Below are 6,000 nucleotides of genomic sequence, written 5' to 3'. Positions count from 1 at the left end.
TAAAATGATCAGGAAATATTTAACTTTGCGACAGCAATAGCTATTTTTTTACTCGTTTCTAAGTAACAGATACTGATATTTCCGAAAAGATCCCGCGATAACGACTTTCGCGCGAGATATACAATGGCCGAGTAATCAAGAAATCAGGGAACATATGATTCATCGAACAGCCGATTGTTCTGCGTCACCGTTGCGGCATTATACGCGCCGCTATCCACGCGTGACAATACCGATATTCCCTCTCGTAGCCAGGTCCATGGCTTTTGCGTTCCCTTTCGACGGAGTCTTCGACGCGCCCTTAAGCAGCTAAGAGCCCATGATCCCTCGTTGCCGGAAGAGCCGATCGAAAATGTAGACTGTCCACGAGCGACGCGAACCGGGGAAAAGGGAGGGGGGGAGGGCGCGTAAATCCCGCAAAACTTCTTACCGCAACAATGGCCGGTACCGATTTTAAAAAGATCCAACGAAGATTTACCATCACTTTCACACCTCTCCATGGCACCCCAGCGCCTTGCCTAAGACCTACAACAAATACCTGGTGGGCATCGTAATCTCGCTAAGGCCTCCCATTGCGGGGTCCCTGCGGGCCCCATTATGATTTTTCGCAGCATTGTCACGGTGTCGAATCTGTCTACAAATAACCACTAGAGAAATGGTTACTCTGTCGATACTCTTCAACAATCCGTCTCCCTCTCGCCTTGCCACCTAGCCGGGCCCGGCTCTCTTTTCATCCACTGTCGACGCCGTCTAACCCCGGGTGTCACACCCCACCATCCCTCCCTCGTTCCCCGTTCCGCTCCGTGCCATTCAAAGTGGACTACATTATTTTGTTGTAAGGCCCCGACCACACCGTATTATCCTAACATCTAAATCCGGACAGCTGGATGTCTATCAGAGACTCTCAACTAGAGCAGGCATCCCCTATTAGCTCGCCTTTCGAAGCTCGATCCTCGCCCGAGTGCCGGCCTGATAAAACCGACGTCTGATCGCGATTCGATCGCTCCGATAACGGGAAAGAGGATTTTTGCACGGGCACACGCATTCGCCCCGAGCCGAACTAGACAGATCCCCCTGCTTGAAACAACGCCGTGGCGTCTCGATGCTGCGATACTGCAACCCGGTTGTCTTCCACCTGCGCGGCGAATGCATAAATCGTTCTTTCGTTAATATCTGGGTCACTGCGTCTTTCTCAACTCGTCGGTGACTTGTCGTTGTCATTTCATGCTTAAGCGCGATCTTAATGCGCTGCTAAATAGATTTTTTAAACTGCCGCTTGTACGCAGGCTTTATCATAACTCTATATACTATATACGAACAGGCAGATTTTCATATTAATTATTATTCTTATTAGGAGCTCCGAACAGGAAGCACGAACACTTCGCAGAATGTTTATACGAGCCGAGACTGTTACTTACTTTTTCGTAGTCTTTCAGTAATTATCTAGGCTGATTTCTTATATCTGACATCCTATTAGCGCTTGATATACCGTCGTCGTAAATAATAAATTTGATACATTCGTCAAACTGTCGCAAAAATTTCAAACTGATTGCGATTGAATTTTATCCTGGAGCACGCAGATAATTTTGATAACGACGCGCGGCAACGCGATCGGGAAGCTATTAGATATACGCGTATCGTCCGAGGCGTGAATAGAAACGAGAAAACCCGATTAAAATATGAAAATGATATGCACGCCGGGCCGGCCGGGATTGAGAACCACTTTCTAATGAATGTGCCAGAGGTGTCAGAGCAGCAACTGTCAAAACACGACCAGCGAGACGAGCGTGGCAACCAGTGTGCGACAAGGAGGAACGAGCGGGACGAACGAGAGCGGACGGGGAACGGCCCTTTTCACGCCATATTGGATTGTACCTTGGAAAACGGTACACGGAACAACCGATGCCTATCGATAATCGCGACATTCATCCTTCCATTCCGACCCGTAACCCCGTACGAAATTCTTCCGCGGCTACGCGGCGACACGGACGTTCCGAGCGGTGCGTTACATTGTTCGCGGCGCGCGTTTGTTGCACAACGTTTCCCGCCCCGCGCCTTCCGCTCGTTGAATCGCAGACGATGCTTATCAAGAAGGTCGGAGCGCTCGTTCAATCTCCTCTTTCTTTCTTCTTCTTTTTTTTTCTTTTTACCGGAACGCGGAGAAACCAGGAATTAGCGGCTCGTCGACGACGTTTTACGCTTTGCTGTTCCAACGAGAGGATTAATGTAGATCGGCTGGTCGGAAGCTTCAATTGTGATAGAGCCGGGTGTAGTTTCGAACAGGGTGTCGCTAGAACATGGGGTGCAGGGACCTTTCGACAATCAATCGTTTCAGTAATTTCCGCCGCGTCGTGTTTTTCCTAGCACACTGTTTTCTATTACCATTTTCGATAGCTGAACCAGAAATTCGACGGACCGTTGAAAGACTGGAAATCCGCTAAATACGGATTCGCGAACAATCGAGTATAGCTTTTAATATTCACTTTCAATCGACTTTTGGGTTTCTAACTTACGAAAGCGTAATCCAAGATTCTAAGCAATGATTGCGTACAACCTCGAGTACATTCCAAACACCTTTTTATATCGCTTTTAGTGTATTTATAGCTGTGCAATCGCGCGAATCGTAGCGATATGTCAATTTTGAACCAACGAGGTGTCATTTACTTATCGTTTTGAATAATCCGTAAATAATAATAATAATAACTATTATGCGCCAGAAAGGTAATAAAATAAATGCTACGCATTGGATAAGATCCCAACGCCTCCACGTCCGCTATACAATTTTAGTCCCATCGACAACTGCTACCCGTTGAACAAATTGCGAAACAGTGTCCGCGGAATATCTCCATTCCCTGTGGCGAAACGACTCCATCTTCCAGCAGCGAGGAATCCACCCAGCTGTCGAGAACTTTCGCTGGAAGTAGCGAACGGAGTCGAAACGAGGGAAAGGGTGCAAGGGAAACAGGGTTTCAAGGGAGGGAGGGAGATGAAAGATCACGGTGGAAAGGTTCACGCATCGCCGCGACAGAGGAAGAGGGTGAGAAGGAAGAGCGACGAGGAGAAAGAAAACAAGGGTGGGAGGAAGAGGGGGCGACGACACCGGGCGAGAGAAAGAGAGACAGAATAAAGAATAGAGAGGGAAAGAGGAAGTGGTCGCATGTGGAAGCGTCGGGCAAGGGTGGAGTCGCCGGCGAGGATGGTTAGGCGTGCGCTCTGGGCATATCGGCTTTTTGGAGAGTCTTGGTCGATGTTCCTGGTTCCTGGTTAACCCGCGGGATCGGTTACAAGGCAACTCAGCGAGCCGATTGGTCCATTTTGTCAGCGACACCCGCCCACGCCACGTTATCGCGCGCAACTACTCTCTCCTCTCATCCTCCTGCTCTCCCTCGTACTTCTTTCTCTTTCTCTCTCTCTCTCTCGCGCGCTCGTGCTCTCCTCTCCCTCTCTCTCTCTCTCTCTCTCTCTCTCTCTCTCTTTCTCTCTTTCTGTCGCATTTCGCTCTATCACGTATCTCCGGCTCTCTTTCTCTCCGGCTGGCAGAGACTCGTGTCGATAACCTTCCCCTTCGGCTGATCTCTTTCTCCGTCGGCTTCTCCCTCCACATCTCTGTCCTCTCCCCGTTTTCGTCCTCCTCCCTCTGTCCTCTCCGCCTCTACCCAGTGTTCCAGACGCGGCGCGGCGCGGCGCGCGGTTTGACCTTCGACGAAGAAAGATCCGTGTTTCGAATGCGACTTCTTCGAGTTCGTTAACAGGGAGCCCCGTGACTAGGCGATATCCGACGGCCCGGCACCGTGGGGAACAGCTTCGCAGCGTTTAAATTGTGGGAAGAACCGTCGGGGGAGAAGTGCAGGAGGCGCGGATGGATTGGCTCGCTTCTTTCGCGGTCGAAGTTATTTTAATTGTTTCCTCGCGGCTGTCGGAAATAGACTCATCAAACGCTAGGCGCCCGTTCGATCGACAGTGAAATCTCTTTTTTTCTCAGAAGAACGGCTCAGGACTAGGCTGGCCCACGGCCATTTTTATTTCAATCGTTTCAGATACGTTCGAATGAGATTTTGTTTAAAAATAATCATCGTATTCCTAGCAATAATTTTCGCTAAATGCAAAACGTTTTTCTGTTGGACTTGAACGCAAGCCGGTGCTTTTTTTTACTGTGAAAATTAATTTTTACGTTATTCTATTGCATCTTTCCAATTTTATTACGATCCGCGGAATATAAAGATATTGTAAAAATTGTTGTCAGATAATTTTCAATCTAAATTTGATTAAGACAAGTATTCTATTGTACGCAATTTTTGAAATTGACGGCGTGGCAGTCAAAGCGTTGAAGCATTCATTGCCCTACTATAAGCTACAATACCCCACTAGTAAAATGAATACGTACGAATTCTTGCAAAATGGTCACTAAAAATTTCCCTCAAAGATAAAAATGTTTTTCTTTAACGAGAATACAACAAATATTTGCGCGAGAATATTTTCGCAGAAGGGTTCGCCGACAAAAGTTTTTGTAACGCGGCCGAAAGATCACCGGTCTCTGTAACAGCAGAAACGGCATCGAAAAGTTTGCAAACATCGGTGTGCATTTAAATCAATTACTTTAATTAATTCCTGTCGTTGCCGGTTTACCGATACGCTCATAGAACGGTGGCAAGTCGGCTGTCGAGCCTCAACGACAGCCGGCGGCGTGTTAATAGAGAGAATTCACGGCTAGCGGTTTTATAACACGGCGTGGTTCAAACGGACCGGATAATTGCCGCTAGCCGGCCACATGATTTTAACGCGTTCGGTGATAGTTTCGGTGGTGGATTAACGGGGGCGGTCGCATAAATTTCTGCTCGGGATTGTTGGACGTCCGGGTTTGTAATGGAATGGGATTGAATGGGCGTGCGGTCGAATGGAAGGGGTACTCGAAATCCGAGTGAGTGACAACCACGGTTTTGTTGTAATGTCATAATAATCTGTTAATATATTTCCGTGTGAATGTTATGTACAGGCGCAAATAATAATATTAATAATAATTAATAATAATAATAATGATAATAATAATAATCGTAATAATAATAATAATTGTTTATTTTTCTCCTTCGTATATTTATATATGTATAATTCCGTCGGTAATAGTCTTTTACGTAAGGTACCTATTGTGTACATAGATCGGTAGTATGTTCAATATTTATAAGGGCTGATTATACAAGAAATTCGCTAATCTGTCTCCTGTTTGTTCGCTGCGCGTATGTGTGTACTGTACGTATGCGTATCTACAAAGAGAAAGGAAACGCGAATGGCAGGACGTCTGGCATTCTGCACATCTCAGAATTCTCTACCACATCGAGCTCTAGAGGATCGATGATCGAACGATCGATCGGTTCTCGCGCCGATGTACGTTCCCGAGTCGTATCGCGGCTCATTATTCCGATAGTAAAACCGATCAACGGAGACCGAGTTGTTTTCGGAAATGTACACGTCGCTAATTTCTACTTAGGCTAAAAAGGGGCGAGGATGACAATGTTCGTATTCGTGTGTGTATGTGTGTTCGTGTGTCCTTGTTTCTCGTGTGTTTCGTACGATTCAATCGGCTCGTGTCTTTTGCGATTCACTGTTTCCTTTTTGTTCGTCGGCAAGCATTTTAATAATTGTGCGATTTGTTGTTGGAACGTCATCGGCAATGAGAACGCCCCACCGAGTACAAAGAGGGTTTGTTACAATTTTGTGTGGATCACTTCGGCGCGCCAGTACGATTATTCCATGATGATCTAGAGAGGGGTAGACTTACTCTGTCCATCGATCGCGCACTACGTCCGAAGCTTTAGCCTCAGCCCACATCCGTCAATCGAAGATTCAAATTAGCCCCGTAATCGTGACAACTCGAGCGGCACACGTGGTTCCGAAATAACGCGTTTGTTTCTCTTCGATTTTTGGTTTCGCGTAAGCGTCGCTATATACAAACTATAAAGTAACACCACTACACTGTGTCAGTTCAGCAATGTCGAGACAGATCGCTCG

This window comes from Augochlora pura, chromosome 10, assembly GCF_028453695.1.
Source record: "Augochlora pura isolate Apur16 chromosome 10, APUR_v2.2.1, whole genome shotgun sequence".
Classification (NCBI taxonomy): Eukaryota; Metazoa; Arthropoda; class Insecta; order Hymenoptera; family Halictidae; genus Augochlora; species Augochlora pura.
The sequence above is the reverse complement of the archived record's forward strand: the minus strand, read 5'-3'. Positions refer to the sequence as shown.